This window comes from Petaurus breviceps, unplaced genomic scaffold, assembly GCF_028583685.1.
Source record: "Petaurus breviceps papuanus isolate PSGF00001 unplaced genomic scaffold, PetGlider_PUasm1.0 90743, whole genome shotgun sequence".
Classification (NCBI taxonomy): Eukaryota; Metazoa; Chordata; class Mammalia; order Diprotodontia; family Petauridae; genus Petaurus; species Petaurus breviceps.
The window spans coordinates 2931802-2949385 of record NW_027187332.1 but is presented as its reverse complement, the minus strand read 5'-3'; positions in this window follow the sequence as shown (position 1 = coordinate 2949385).

Here is a 17584-nt window from a genome sequence, read left to right as displayed (position 1 = left end):
GAGAGAGAGAGAGAGAGAGAGAGAGAGAGAGAGAGAGAGAGAGAGAGTATATATTGATATTGTCCTTTTTGGATATCCAAGAAGAAGATGATTTGTAGACAATTCTGATATTGATATATTATGAATAATTGGAGGTTTGTTTTTTTCTTAGGATTTTAAACTTGAAAGACAAATATTTACTTCCTTCATTTATTCTGTTTGTAACATTTCATATAGATGACAAATGAAAACTTCATATATTGAGGAGAGAGGTGGCCTATATCCAAGTAGAGATAGAAAGAGTCCAACTAGTGATAGTTGCAACAAGGAGATTCTAATTTTGAAAGATAATAAGTGCTCCAAGAAATTGGGAGGCAGGAAATACCCTTCCTGTCTTTTTTGGAATACTTAAGGATAAGGATCACTGAGAGAATGCTTTCCCTCCCTGTTTTTCAAGTTACTCCTGATTCTATTGTAATAGATCCACAGAATTTTTAAAAATCAAGCATATATAATAAGCTTCTTACCTTTAACCATGCAGATAGAATCTTTACCAGGGAATCAGCAGGCTACTTAGATCAGAATACATTTCTTCCAGAATCCAGTGAGACTCGTAGATTTCCCTTTTTTATCACCTACAACTCTATTTACATGTATTCATTTTAATAGCTAACAGGAATACACACACAATATAACATATAGATATACAAACAAATATGTGTGTATATACTGAAAATTATATGTGCATATACATGCAAATATATATGTGTATATACATGCGTATATGTTTGGATATATATTTATTGTATATGTGTATACATGTATTTATAGTTGAAAAGCCATTATCTTAGCATATTGTGAAAAGGACACAATTGTGTGTGATAAATCTAAGAATGGAATGTGCTTTTATGCCCCCCCCAAAGGTATACATTATGCCTACAAACAAAGGTATACATATAAACATTAGGAGTGTGTGTTTCTTATGTATACAATATAACACTAGAAAATGGATGCCTGATTTGTCCAAGCTTAACATACGAACTTTCTACTAAAACCTTTCTTTTCTTCATTCTCCCTTGCTTTTGACCTTGCATTTTTTCTCTCTTTTATTCACCATCTTTCTCCATTTTATGACACCCACATCTCTCCATCACACTGCCTTGGCATAATTTTCAAATTGTCCTCTTTTCCTTTCTCCCACATCCAGGCTGTTCATTCTAAAACATTCAAAAATAATGTTATTTCTTCCTGTTCCTGTCTCTAAAAACTGACACTTTCTCTGTGTCCCTGAAGCCAAAAACCTCCTTTCGTTCTAATTGCAGCAACCTGTTTTTTATTTTCTTCCCAAAAAAATGTATTCCAATTCATTCCATTGCTAAAATTGCATATACTTCCTCAGTTGGAGGCTCTTGGTTTCCAAGATAATTTGAAAATGTTTGTTTCTTTCAAAGTCCTTTGTAGATTTTCTTCTGCCCATACTGAGTTTGAAATCCCTTTCCCAACTCAGGAATATCCATATTCCACTCATATAAAGGGAAGATTCACCTACCCACTCCCTTTATTTTCTTGCTTCCAACTGGTATTCTTGACCAATCCCAGAGACTGTTTGATGACTAATAGAGATTTGATCCTTGAAGAACTGCTAAATTTTCTCTCTCTCTCTCTGTCTCTTTATCTCTCTCTGTATCTGTCTCTGTCTCTCTCTCTGTCTCTCTCTTTCTCTCTCTCTGTCCCCCCCCCCACACACATACTTTATCAATTAAAACAAAGGCATGAAGTACAGGAGAAAAGTAGTATAGTATGTATATGTAGCAATGACATTTTGGAAAGAAGCAACAGAAGATCCAGAGCTAGTCTTATAAGTTAGAATTGAGATAGCTCATTTTCAGCTAAAGGCAATGTCAGATTGTGAGATGAAAAGAAAAGGAATAAAGATAGATTCTGAAAAAAAAACAGCATAATCATTTGCAAATTGAAGGCTGAATAGAACGACCTACTCCTTTTTATTGGAATCTACAGTTTACCTCATGCAAATATGATAACATTGTCATTCATGGCTTCATATTTAAAGAGCAATAACATTTTACTTGCTATTCTGTAAAGAAAATTGAGAAAACAATGAATTAACCAGGGCTTCTTTTGTATTTGTAATGTAAAAAACACTTAATTTTTTGATAACTATGATTCCATATGAATAGTCCCTCCAAAAATGTATATTAAAAAATAATCAGGGTGGCTAGGTGGCTCAGTGAATAGAGCACTGGCCCTGAAGTCAAGAGGACCCAAGTTCAAATCTGGCCTCAGACACTTAACACAAAAACTAGTCGTGTTACCTTGGGCAAGTCACTTAACCCCAATTGCCTTGCCAAAAACAACAACAACAACAAATAATCATTGTTACCCTGCATTTGCATTTATTATTCTTGTCCTCTTACAAATCTGCTGTAGAGGGCATCCCAACATCTGGAGTATATTTTATTTTAAATAATGCTCTTTAAACATTAAAAAAAAATACATCTCAAGTAAGAAACTTCTTTAACAAAATCCTACTGCCTAATATTATTTTTTCTCAGGGGTTTCGGAGTAGGGGTGGGGAGATGAACTTGGGTTTTCAAAATTTCTGCCTATATTTTCTTCTCCAGGTAAAACATGCCTAGTTTGTCTCTCTAATAATTATATGAAAAGGGATTTTTAAAAAGATTTAAAGATTCCTAGTCATAATCTGAACCCTCTCTAGCTTATCAATGTTTTTCTTCACTTGTGGCACCTAGAACCAAACACAATGCTCTAGTTATGATTGGAGCATGAAAGAATAGAGCAGGACTATCACTTCTTGTGGAAGCTACACCATTCTTAAGTAATCTAAAACAGCATCTGCAACACTCCAATATCATTTTCACATGAGATCTTGTAGTGGCATGCCTTGCTGATTTTTTAATTACTGGTATGAGAAAGTGAGTTTGAAAAGTATTTGGAAATTCAAGTTGTTGACTAGAACATTTTTTTTTTAAGCAATCAGGGTTAAGTAACTTGCTCAAGGTTACACGGCCAGTTATTTCTGGGTGTGGTGCTGAGTGTCTGAGCCCGGGATTCGATCTCCAGGTCGTCCCAACACTGGAGCCGGTGTTCTTACTCGCTGAGCCACCTGGCCGCCCCTAAGCAATTGGGGTTAAGTAACTTGCTCAAGGTTACACGGCCAGGTGTTTCTGAGTGGGTGCTAAGTGTCCGAGCCTGGGATTCGATTTCCAGGTCTTCTCAACACTGGAGCCGGTGCTCTTACTTGCTGTGCTACCTGGCCGCCCCCAACATTTTGTTTAAGGAAAAGAAAGAATCAAGTTTAAATTCAAAGGATCCTGAATACTGAATAACAGTGCTACCACTGGACACAGAACTGGAAGCTGTTTGGCAACTCCATTGCCTACAGCAACTTTTGGGTTGCTGTGCAATGTTGGAGTGAAACATTTTCACTCATGAGGGAGCATGGGCCCTTAGGAACAGCATTGCTTCTACTCCAGTCTTGGTGGCAATCCCAAGGGATCATAGACTTCAAGTAGTAATAGCAGACTAAAACCTTCCTCTTTCAGAAGTAAATAATCTAACCATGAAATAAATAAGAAAGAAGTTAAGGATATGAATAGAATCTTAGAAAAGTTTGAAATGAAAGTCCTCTGGAGAAAATTGAAGGAGAATACAAAGGAGAATACCTTTTTTCTCAATTATACATCACACCGTCACAAAAATTGACCATGCATAACAATATTAAAGTCTCACAATGAAATACAGAAAAGCAGAAATTTTAAATGTCTCCTTTTTAGACCATAATGCAATTAAAATTACAAGTAGAAAAAGTAATTGAAAGGATAGATTAAAAATGAATGGAAACAATATAATTCTAAGAAATGAGTGGATCAAAAAACAAATCAGAGAAATAATAATTTAATTGAAGAGAATGCCAAAAATTGGGGTGGCTAGGTGGTGCAGTGAATAGAGCACCAGCCCTGGAGTTAGGAGTACCTGAGACTAATCCAGCCTCAGACACAACAAAAAAACTAGTTGTGTGACCTTGGGCAACTCACTTAACCCCAATTGCCCTCCAAAAAGCTAAAAAGAAAAAAAAAGATAATGCTAACAATGAGACAATATACCAAAATCGGTGTCATTCAGGCAAAGAAAATCTTAGAGAATTTTTTTTTTATCTCTAAGTGCATACATCAGGGAAAGAAGGAATGAGCAGGTGAATGAATTGGGTATGCATCCAAAAAATACAAAAAAGGAATATATTAAAAATTCCCTATTAAACACAAAAATGGATATCCAGAAAATTTTAAGGAGAGATGAATAAAATTGGCAGAAAAAAATGGAGCTAATAAATAAAATTAAGTTTGACTTTGTTAAAATCACAACAAAAAACACAATAAAATAGAAAAATCTTTGGTAATTAGATTTTAAAAAGAAAGAAGAAATTGAAATTATCACTATCAAAATAAAAAGGCATAAATGAACCACCAATGAAGATGGAAAGAGCACAATTATTAGGATATTTTTTATTGTCCAATTATATATCAGTAAAATGGACAATACAAGAGAAATTGATGAATGTTTACCAGAGTATAAACTGCTCAGATTAACAAGACAGGAAGCTGAATGCTTAATCCTACCTTAGAAAAAGCAAGCGAACACTTCATATATGGGATTGGATGGATTTACAAGCAAATTCTATTAAACATTTAAGTAACAATTAATCCCAATTATGCATAAACCATTTGAAAAAAATAAAGAAGAAAATTCTCTCATATTCCTTTCATGACACAAATATAGTTTGATACTTATACCAGGGAGAGCAAAATCAGAAAAGGAAAACTATAGAATAGTTTCCTTAATGAATATAAATGTAAAAAGTTTAAATAAAATGATAGCAAGGAGATTACAGAGACATATACACTTATCCCACCTTCTGGAATGTACTAGACCATTAGTAGTTTTTTGATAGATTTATTAAGGGTATGTGTGAAATTTTATTTAATTTGTTATCTATATACTCAGAAACCTTTAGACCTGTACAGGGAATCAACTTAATGTATTTATCTATGCAAACATTTTTATAAGGTGCTGATTAAATGCACTTTAATTCATAATTTTAGTTAAAGAGATACAAAACAAATTGCTAAGTGACATGGGATTAAGGTAATTATTAGTTAATTGGATTTGTAAATACTTAATTAAATAGGGGAAGTGGTATTGCACTTGGATATTAAAGGCTACATTAAAAAGTAACAGATAGAGGATCAGTAATTATAAGAAACTGAGGAAAGGTACATGTCCAAAAAAATGTTCTATATATTAGAGAAATTTAAAATAAATAAAAAAGGAAATAGACTATCAAAGAAAGACAATTCAAGCAAAGTGGATGGCTGGTATCCATTTCTGATGATCAAATGAGAAATTCATTATATTACCATATGGAAGTAAAAAATAACAGCCAAATATTGCTGAATATTACAAAGTTTTAGCCATAAATTTAAGGACCTCAGTTGTACAGGTTTTGTTTCCATAATCGTTTCCCACAAAAACCAAAGGATATAGAATTGAAAATTTGGTTTGTTGGGTAAACAGCTAACTGAGAATGTGATATCTGAAAATAGGATATGGGAATATAAACCACAAGCTTAACATACTAGAATAGCACACTCCAGATCAAGGATTGAATATACCTTAAAAAGACTGGTCAAAAGGCATTTAGCAACTGTCTTGTAAAATTTAATTAAAAGGGCTTTAAAATAAAAAGGATTGGTGGAAGCTGAAAAATTGCTTTTTACAATTTGACTTGGAGTTTATATAACAACACTAGACTGCTGGTTCCAGAAGAGTTGGAGTCCTTTCCTTTTTTCTTCTACTAACTAAGAATTACATTATTCTTGAGGTAAATTGTCTATCAAAAGCTATTGCAAAACTGGCACGGAGTCCAAGAGTTAGTGGGTTATTTACTCTTTCCTTTTCTCATTAAGAGGCCCCTTTGTGCTGGTCACACACACACACAGAGGTTGATTTTCTTATTAACCAGCATAGAGAGGAAAAGAAAATCTACTTTACTTCTTGGAAAGAAATCTCAGTATTGCTGAGTACCTAGAGTTCTCTTCCTCCATCCTGGGTCAATAGGACATTATCACCTCACCCTTCAGAAGAGAAACAAAACTGTTCTGAATCAAAAATTCTTCAGAGGAAAATATTTTACTGTCAAATTTTCTAGTTGTCTTTTTATAATATTTTAAATTATAAATTTCTAATTCCCCCCCCACATTTCTATATACCAAGCAAAATTAAGAGGAAATTACTCTGTTAAACTCTATACATATGTAAATGGAAAGATAGAGTTGTATATGTATGTATTTGCATTTATAGACAGTTATACAACTATATGTTTATACTTATATGTGTATATGTGTGTGCACATGCAGGCATACGTATATGCTTACTATTTATGTACTTATTGTTCTTACTATGCCACCTTAGAAATTATCCACTTTTAAAAGCCAACTAAATTGGACTAATTGATATCAATTGGTAATTATTGTGAGAAGTCTACTAAAGGGGGGTTATGAGCTATATCACTAGAAATGAACTTCAAAATTCCTCATATTTATTAACATCTGGATCTCAGGGGGAGATGTAAGCAGCCTTGCTCTGAGCATCCAGTCTGTTAGTGTGAATAGGGGTTTAGGATAGTAGTCTAAAAGCATTAATACTTTTGGAGACGAATATAGAATAAATATTGGAGCCTTAGCTTTTGCAAACACCCACTGAAGAGATTTTCTATTTAAGAGGTTTTTTTAAATTTTTTTTTTAATTTTGGATATCCTAGGTTCATGGAACAAGTAGAAGAAAAAAAATATTTCACAAAACTCTTTTTATTTTGCTGCAATATAGTAGATATAGATATTATGATAGGTCAAAAATGATCATATTAACAAGAATTAGAGAACATTATAAAATGTAAAATGGATAATTTTATTCTCCTACTTTTTAAGTCAAAATTTTGGAGAGCGCGAGAGAGAGAGAGAGAGAGACATAGACACTGAGACACAGAGAGAAAGAGACAGATAAGAGAGAGAGAGGTCATCTTATCTTTTACCTTGTCTCCATTAAAAAATTTCATATGTTCTCTTGACAAAATAATTTTCGCAAAACTTTCTTTATGGTTTTCAAGTTTCTCCATAATTCAACCTAATTATATTTATCTAAATTTTATTCCAAATTATTGAAGAAAAATAGTTAATCAGCTATTGAAGTGGACATGAACGTACTTCTAAATGACACCAAGGAAGAAACACGACTTCTTTCTCTTTCCTGATGGTAAGCAAAAGAAAGATGCTATAAGCTTCCAAGTAGGTAGATTATGCTGCCAATGTCTTCATCTCCCACTCTCAGTCACTGAAGGGTTTTGATTACATGGTTTTGCTATTTCATCTTTTTCATTTTATTTCCCACCAGCTGCATTACACCCTGAAATGATCTCAACAAGCAAAATACATTGAAACTGTTATTTCAAGTTTAAATTTTTTATCCCTAGGAACCAAATTATGTAGGGGAAAATGTTTTGAAATTTAGGAGAGTTATTTTTCATAATTTAGTACATGTAATATCTTCTCAGTAAATATCTTTGCAAAAGCTAACTGATGTTAATTTTTAAATTGATTTTACAAAGCAATAACTTATGTGATATTGAAGAGTTGTCTGATAGAGAATCAGGGATATATACCAGATGGAGACTCAAATGATTCCCCAACTCTAAAGTTCCTGAATAATACCCTGAAAACCCTGATGATACTTAAAATTAATCTTGTTCTGTGGATTCCACCTCCAAGTTCCATTAAGAGAGTGAATCCAAAATCCATATGTCCTGCACTACTTTGTACTTCTTTCACAAGGTTTTGTGAAACTAAAATATTGATATGTAAATAGAATGGTTTAAAAAACACAGTGTTATATCACTGTTAGCTGTCATTTTTCCTTATCTTATTAAGATACTGTTTTGTCTCATCCTTGCTCATCTTGTTCTGCTATAAGGACTTTTCCCCCCTCTCCACCTATCAAACCCAATATCATATCAGGAACCAATTCTATTCTCAACATGCATAAGAAACATTCTCCAAGTACTCATGTATTTACTGAATTCTCCCTTTTTTACACCTTAAAGTATGTTAGTTTATGAGAGAATTATTTATTTAGAATCAGAATTGTTAAGTTGAATAAGACATCAAAGATCATTTAGTTCAACCTTCATTTTACAGATAACAAAAGCAAGGATTAGAGTGACTATGATCTTTATTGATGCTTTTTTTCTTTTCTTTCATTCAACAGGCATATGGTGTGTCACTACTGTGTGAAAAAGAATCCATTATGGAATGCCATGCATGATTATCTCATTTTATGTATTTTAGATTTGTCTTGACTACAATGTTTCTTAAAGATAGAGAACAATATTTTTTGGTATGTTCCACTACATCTGTTACACATATTTACATTTTTTGACTTGACACTGGTAATTAATGGACATTGATTTTTTGACACAAGTTCATCACTAATTTTTTTCTTTGATAATGTTGGTGCCTCTAACAAATTCCCTGGAGAATATAAACAAACCAAAGTACATATACTAATAAATGGAGGGAAAAGCAATAGATTGTGAAAAACCAATAGTTGTGATACCTTTTCGTGACAAAGTCCTAAATGTTCTTTCTTTTCTCCAACGTTATAAAGTTTTTCACCAACAGAAGCATTTTGTTTAGTGATAAATGTCAGCTCTAAATCTCTATTTATCCGTGTTTCTTCCTGATGGTTATAGGTAGCACTTAACTTAGTAGGAGATATTCATTCACCTTTTTCTTTGCAGTTGTCCACAATTACTATACTATTACATCTATTCTTTAGCTCCTCTGCCTTCCTTGATGAGCTAAAAATTTATATATATATATATATATATATATATATACACACACATATACACACACATATACATACACACATATATACACACATACATATATACATACACATATATGTCATATACAATAAATAGTTTAATTGATTTATTGTATTCTGGTGCAAAGTTATTTAAATATAAATAGATAAACTCTCCTAAATTAGTAATATGTTGAACAAATGTAATATTCATTACACTCCTTTTTTTCAAATGCTTTATGCACTTCTAGTTTACATCACTCATTTGCACAAGATTTTGGGTTACACATTCCCCCCCCCTTTTTCCCTTACCCACCACCCCAAAATAGTGATCCCACTGGATATCCCCTCCTGCACCCTGCTCTCTCCCATATCTTCTCCCATATACCCTCCCACTTTCCAGTAGGTCACAGAGGATCTCTAAGCCCAAGTGCCTGTATATCTTATTTCACAGTTACATATAAAATAATATTAATAATTTTATATATGTATACACACACACACCTACACATTAGATTTTAAAACTTTGAAATACAGATTCATTTCCTTTCTCTCTTATCACACACCCTTACTGGGAAGATAAGCAATTCAATATAGATTGTACATGTGTAGCTATGAAAAATATTTCCACAGTGGATGTATTGTAAAAGACTCATTATATTTCTCTCCCTCCTATCCCACCTCCCACTTGTTCTATTCTCTACTTTGATCTTCTCCCTTTTTAAATATGGGTGCTTCCAACTCCCCCCCCCCCAAGCCTGCCCTCCCTTCTATCATGCCCCCTCTCATCCCCTTACCCCCTACTCTCGTGTATGGTGAGATACCCTATTTAGTGTGTGTCATTCTCTCTGTAAGAGAAATTCATTCACTTTTGCCTTCCTGTTCTCCCCCTCCATTGTAACCATTTTCCCTTGCCTCTTCTATATGAGATAGTTTACCCCATTCTGTATATCCCTATCCCCTCTCATTATATTCTTCTCTCAACTGTTAATTTCACCTTTTAAGTATCATCCCTTCCAATTCAATTGGTCCTGCACCCTCTGTCTATGTATACCTGTACACATATATACACACATTCACATATGTATTCATATGCCTATATACCCTCCTATATAGCCATATATGTATGTGTGTATGTATGTATATATTCCTTTCAACTATTCTCATACTGAGAAAAGTTTCATAAGTTACAATTAGAATTTTTTTATTATATGGATGTATGGATGTAAATTGTTCAACTTTTATAAGTTCCTTATGATTTCTTTTCCTTGTTTACCTTCTCATGCTCCTCTTGCTTCTTGTATGTGAATATTTCTATTCAATTCTGGTTCTTTCATCAAGAATTCTTGAAAGTCCTCTATTTCACTGAATGACAATATTATCCCCTGAAATATGGCACTCAATTTTGCTGGGTAGGTGATTCTTGGTTTTAATCCTAGATCCTTTGACTTCCTTGTTATCATATTCTAAGCCCTTCCTTCCCTCAGTGTAGAAGCTGTCAGATCCTGTGTTATCCAGATTGTGTTTTTACAATATTGAAATTATTTCTTCCTGGTTCCTTGTAATATATTCTCCTTGATCTGATAACTCCAGAACCCAGCTATAATATTCCACGGAGTTTTATTTTGGGGATATTTTTGAGGAGGTTATCAGTGGATTCTTTTAACCTCAATTTTGTCCTCTGGTTCTAAAACATCAGGGCAATTTTCCTGAGAATTTCTTGAAGGATGATTTCTATTTTCTTGTTTTGATCATGGCTTTCCTGTGGTCCAGTAATTTTAAAATTATCTCTCCTGGATCTATTTTCTAGGTCAGTGGTTATCCCAATGAGGTATTTCACATTGCCTTCTATTTTTTCATTTGTTTGGATCTGTTTAATAATATTTTTACTTCTCATATAGTCATTAGCTTCCATTTTCTGCAATCTAATTTTGAAAAAAAAATGATTCTCTTTAGTGAGCTTTTGAGATTTTTTTCATCTGGCAAATACGGCTTTTTAAGGCATTCTTCTCCTCATTGGCTTTTTGAGCCTCTTTAGTCATTTGAGTTAGTCTATTTGTAAGGTGTTATTTTCTTCACTTAAGGTTGTTGACTTTCATTTCATAATTTTCTTGCATCATTTTCATTTCTTTTACCATTTTTTTCTACTTCTCTTTTTTGATTTTCAAAATCCTTTTAAATCTCTTCTATGGCCTGTAACCAGCTCATAATTTTCTTGGAAGCTTTTGGTGCAGGAGTTTTGACTTCACTGTCTTCTTCCAGTTGCATGCTGTGATCCTTTTTTTTTTCCAAAAAAATATGAGTTTAAAGTTGAATTGCTCTGATTGCTTTGCTTCCCTCATTTGCTCATGTTGCCACTCAGTTACTTGACTTTTGGGCTTTTTGTCACAGTAGTACTCTGCTATCACACGGGGAGCTTCATACCAAACACTGGGGTTTTCTCAGCTGCAGAAGATGCCCTCTCTGAAGCCGCAACATGCTCTGGAGAGCTGGTTGTACACTCCAGAACTTTCACCCTAGACCACAATCCAGATCCAATCAGGTTTAAACAAGAACCATTACCCCTCAGACTGGTTGCCTGGACTCCCTACAATCTGCAAGACAGGAGTTGTAGCTGCCACATGGTGGTGGCTGCATGGCCGCAGTACCTCAGCAGCTTCTCCCTTCAGGGGATAAAGGTTGCAATGCAATCCTAAGCTACTGGATACCAAATTCCACACTGTACTAACTTCTCACTTTGTCCTTGGCAACTATGGGTTGATAATTCTGGAAACCATGACAGCTGCCAGTGATCTGAAGTCTCTCCAGCTAGTGTCTGGTCAGGCCCAACCTGGGGCTAACCTCAGGCTCATGTGGGGCTGGGCTCATCTTCCAGTGCACTGTGCTGGACACTTACTCCTGGCTTTCTGGGCTGACCTCAGCAGGATGTTAGCTTCTCTAGGTCATTTTGTGGCTTCTGTAGCTCCAAAGTTTGTTTAGAGTCAACTTTTACATGAATTGGGGGAGGTGGAAGTGGAATCCTGTGGAAGTCCTGTTTCTGTTCTGCCATATTGACTATTCATTACACTCTTAAGAGATATGCATTTATGTATAATACACATAATCTGTCAATTAATATTATATACCTTGTTAAAACACATATACATACATATGACTACAATGTATGTAATATAGAAAATTAGCATGTTCTCACAAGTTTTAAATACACACATATAAATGCATATGTACATACACATAAAATGTGTGTGTGGCATGAGTTTGTGTTTGTATAGTTGTGACAACCAAATCAAAAGCTTTAAATAGCATTGGGGAATGGAAATTTTTTCCCCCCAGAAAAGTAAGCCAATAGTACCTGAAGTATCTACCATTTACATGTGTATTGGTACATTTTATCTAACTCTTCCTTTCTTTGCCTTGGTAATAGCCAAAATATATTATAGGATAAAAGATCAGATGGGTTAATGATAACAACCTCAAAACATCAAGTAGAGGTAAATGGGAAGAAGCAATACAGGGAGTCATTGGGATGTGGGTAGAAAGTGGTGACATGGAGTAGAAGATGCATAAGGTAAGAAAGAGTGGAACTGATATAAACATGCTATCTTCAAAATTTCATTCTTCAATTAATAAACATTTATCCAAATCTCTTTCTTCCTCCTCATGAATAAAAGAGACAGAAAATGCATATAATCAAAACAGCAAATTTATGCAGTGTTCATATTAAAAAAAATGTGTCTCTCTTTTTTAATATTTGAACATTTTTTCCTTTGTGTCTTATTTTTATTTTTGTAAATTAAATTTTATGTTTATTTTTAGTTTACATGTCCCATTTTCACAAGATTATGAGTTACAAATTTTGTCTCCATCTTTCCCTACCCACCCCAACAACAGTGATCCCACAGTATTTCCATTCCCGCAATCTGCTTTCTCCTATATCCTCCACCATACCACCTCAGACGTTCCAGTAGTGCAAGATCCATCTCCATAAACCAGTGCCTGTATATCTTATTTTCCAGTTGCATGTACTATACACACACACACACACACACACACACACACACATTTGATTTTAATACTTTGAATTCCAGATTCTTTCCCTTCCTCCCTTGTCACCCACCATTACTGGGAAGATAAGCAATTCAAGAGAGGTTGCACATTTGTAGCTATGTGAAACAATTCCATAGTGTAAATTCATGATTTTCTTGCATTATTCTAATATTTCCTCCCAGTTTTTCCTCCATTTCTCTTATTTGATTTTCTTTCTTTTTTTAACAACTTCTCTCTTTTTTATTTTTTTTAATTTACATTGTCAATTTCCACAATATTTTGAATTACAAATTTTCTCCACATTTTTCCTCTACCCACCACCCCAAAATAGCTAACCCACTGAACATCCACTCCCCCAGTCTGCTCTCTCCCATATCTTCCCCCATCCCCTTTCAAATTCCCAGTAGTCCATGCTGGATCTCTATGCACCAGTGCCTGCATATCTTATTTCCTAGTTAAATGTAAAGTAATAGTATTAGTAATAATAATAATAACAACAACAATAATAATATTTAAACATTTTATTTTAAAACATTGAATTCCAGATTCTTTCCCTTCCTCCCTTGTCATCCACCCTTAATAGGACGATAAGCAATTCAATATAGGTTGAACATATGTAGGTAAGCAAAATATCTCAATAGTGGATATATTGTGAAAGAGTGACTATATTTCCCTCCATCCTATCCCCCCCCACTTGTTCTCTTCTCTATTTTGATCCTCTCCCTTTTCTTTTCTTTTTTTGTGTGAGCAATTGGAGTTAAGTAACTTGCTCAAGGTTACATGGCCAGATATTTCTGGGTGTGGTGGTAAGTATCTGAGCCCGGATTCGATCCCAGGTCATCCCGACTCTGGGGCCGGTGCTCTTACTCACTGTGCTACCTGGCCACCACGATCCTTTTCCTTTTCAAACGTGGGTGCTACCAACTTCCCTCCCCCCACCATCCTGCCCTTGAATCCACCATCCCCCCTCTCATCCCCTTCCCCCCTACTCTCCTGTGGGGTGAGATATCCTATTTAGTGTGTATTTCCTTCCCTCCCTGAGAAAAGTTCAATGAGAATAAGATTGAATCAATCCATTTTGCCTTTCTGTTGTACCCCTTCATTGTAATAGTTTTACATTGTCTCTGCTATATGAGATAATTTACCACATTCTGTCTCTCCCCTTATCCTCTCATTATATTCCTCTCTCAAATCTTAAATTCACTTATTAAGTATCATCCCTTCCTATTCAATTTGTCCTGTAACCCTCTATGTATATCTGTACACTTATATATACACCCTCACATATGTATTCATATGCCCGTATACCCTTCAATATAGACATCTTCTCATTGTAGAATCTGCCAGATCCTGTGTTATCCTGATAATGTTTCCACAGTACTGAAATCGATTCTTCTTGGCTGCTTGTAATATTTTCTCCTTCATCTGGTAACTCCAGAACCTGGTTATTATATCCCTAGGAGTTTTCTTTTTGGGATCTTATTCTGGAGGTGATTTATAGATCGTTTCAACCTCTATTTTGCCTTCTACTTCTAAATCATCTGGGCAATTTTCCTTGAGAATTTCTAATAGGGTATTTTCTAGGTTCTTTTTTTGTTCATGACTTTCAGGTAGTCCAATATTAAAATTATCTTTCCTGGATCTATTTTCTAGGTCAGTAGTTATTCCAATGAGATATTTCACTTTGCCTTGTATTTTTTTCATTTGTTTGGATCTGTTTAATAGTATCTTGATTTCTCATAAAGACACTAGCTTCCATATTCTCCAATCTAATTCTGAAGAAATGGTTCTCTTGAGTGAGCTTATGAGATTCTTTTGCTATCTGGCAAATTTGTCTTTTTGAGGCATCCTTCTCTTCATTGCCTTTTTGAACCTTTTTTTCATCTGAGTTAGTCTATTTTTAAAGTATTATTTTCTTAACTCAAGGTTGTTGACATTCATTTCATAATTTTCTTGAATCGTTCTCTTTTCTCTTCCAAATTTTTCCTCCACTTATCTTATTTGGTTTTCAAAATCTTTTTGAACCTCCTCTATGACCAATAACCAGCTCATATGTTTCTTGGAAGCTTTTGGTGCAGGACTTCTGACTTCACTGTCTTCCTCCTCTTCCATGCTTTGATCCTTTCTGTCCCCAAAATGTGAGTCTAATGGCAGATTCCTCTCTTGGCTTTGCTTCCTTTGCTTTCTCATTTTGCTGCTCAATTATTTGACTTTTGAGCTTTTTGCCACAGTACAGCTCTGCTATCAGAGAGGGGAATTTTGACCCAATTGCTGGCATTTTCGTAGCTGCTGGAGCTATTGTTTGGGTGCCCTCTGTTAATGCTCAACACGTTCTGGAAAAATGCTTACACACCTCAGGACCTTCACCCTAGACATTGATCCAGATCTAAGCATGTTAGAGCAAGAGCAATTACCCCTCAATCTGGTTGCTTGGTTCCCATGCAAATTTCAGGCCATGTGCTCTGGGGCAACATGGCCTAAAGCCTCAGCTGCTTCTCACTCTTGGGTCAAATGTTGGATCACATTCCTAAACTCCCTGTTACCACAAAGTCTACACTGACCTCTCACTTTGTCTTTGGCATCTCTGGTTTGATAATTGTGGAAACCACCATAGCTGCTGGTGATCTGAAGTTCCTCCTGCAGGTGACTGCTCAGGCCACTCTGAGGCTAAAACCTTGGGATTGCTTGGGGCTGGGTTAGGCTCCTACAGTCCCTTCCTTCCAGCATTTAGGCTCCTTCAATGGGATGTTAGCTTCTCTCTGTCATTTTGTGGCTTCTGTAGCTCCAAAGTTGGTCTAGAATAATTTTTTACATGAATTGGAGGAGGTGGAAGGAGGAAAGTGGAAGTCATATTTGTACTCCACCATCTGAAGTCCACCCCTTCCAACCAATTTGGTTTTCGAAATGCTTCTTAAGCTTGTCCATGGCCTGTAACCAGTTCATATTATTGTTGAAATGTTTTGGTGCAGGAGCTATGATTTTGCTGTCTTCCTCCTGTTACATGCTTTGATCCTTTTTGTTCCCAAAAGAATCCAAATTTGGATTATTCTGCTTGCTTTGCTACTTTTGCTTGTTCATGTTGCCACACAATTACTTGACTTTTGAGCTTTTTTCCTCAGTAGAACTGTACTTCCTGAGAGGAGAGCTTCATCCCAAATTGATGGGTTTTCACAGCTGCCAGCGCTATTAGTTGGGTGCCCTTTCAGAAGCCTCCACTGGCTCTGGCACCTCGTCACGCACCCCAGGATCTCCTCCCAAGATAGCTATCCAGAGCCAAGCAGGTTTAAAAAAAAGAGCAATTACCTTCACAATGGTTGATTGGCCCCCATACAATCTACAGGCCAGGACCTCTGAAGCATCCACATGGAGGCAGCACTGTGCCTCAGCCACTTCTCCCTCCAGGGCAGAGTTTGGATCACACTCTCAATCCCCCTGTTCCTGAAGTCCTCACTGACCATTTACTTAGTTTTTGGCATTTATAGTTTGATACTTCTGGAAACTGCAACAGGTGCTGGTGATCCCCTGCCCTGAAGTCCCTTCAGCTGTGGCTGGTTGGGCCACTCTGGGACTAAATCTGTGGGCTCATGTGGGGCTGGGCTCTGCTCACAGTGTGCTGTGTTGGACCCTTCCTGTCCACCTGCAAGGCTGCATTCAGTAGGAGGTTTGTTTCTATCATTTTGTGGGTCTTCTATATCTAAAGTCTTTAGAGTCATATTTTAAAGGTATTTAAGCTGGTTATTGGGGGAGCTCAGGGAGTTTTTTCTACTTCTATGCTTGGCTCCGCACCATGTCTGTCTCTTTATCTTGAGTTCATGAGTCCATCTCTATTTCTGAGGGGATTTTTAACAAGCTTCATCTTTCGTCCATTATAATCATATAAAAATAATTTGTTCTAGTCTTCTTTATTTATTAAATTTTATTTTTCTTCATAAAAATGTTTTATTATGACCTGGTAGTGGATTTTAATTTAGAAAGATATATTTGTTTAATTGGAGATTATATCATAGATTATGGATAAATTAGTTTCCAATGTTACTTTTCTTTATTTTCCTTGACTTGAATTAACAAAAATGCCTTCCATTACAAGATGATTGTTTCAGTAAAGTTTATAAGAGACTAAACATAACATCTTATTTATTTTACACTTTTTTAAATTTTTCCTCTAGGAAATCCCAGAGTCGAACTTATATTTCTGCAATCTTTTTTTATTAGAAACCTCCACTGCTCAACTTTAAGCTCATGGGTCAGAGTTTGGGGCAAGTATATGGAGTGAAATTTTCTTTTTATTTGAACTGGCTAAAATTTGAACTTTCTTTTAAAAGAAAAAAAAGTTCCCCAAGTCATTTAAAAATTAATCTTTAGAATTCAATTTCTTTTATCTCTTAATGTCTTAAGTTTCAATCATCTCTTACATTTTTACAGGACAAGAACAGCAGTTTTCTTTAAATTGCTTACTTCTATCTAATTCAATACATTTTCCACCTTAGGCTTTCTTGAGCATTCTGTGGTTACCAAGTTGTGAAAAGGGGAGAAAAAAAGGAGTAGCAGGATCAACTTTTGTTTCTGTGCTTGATAAAACAGCAAGTCATCATGTCCCAGT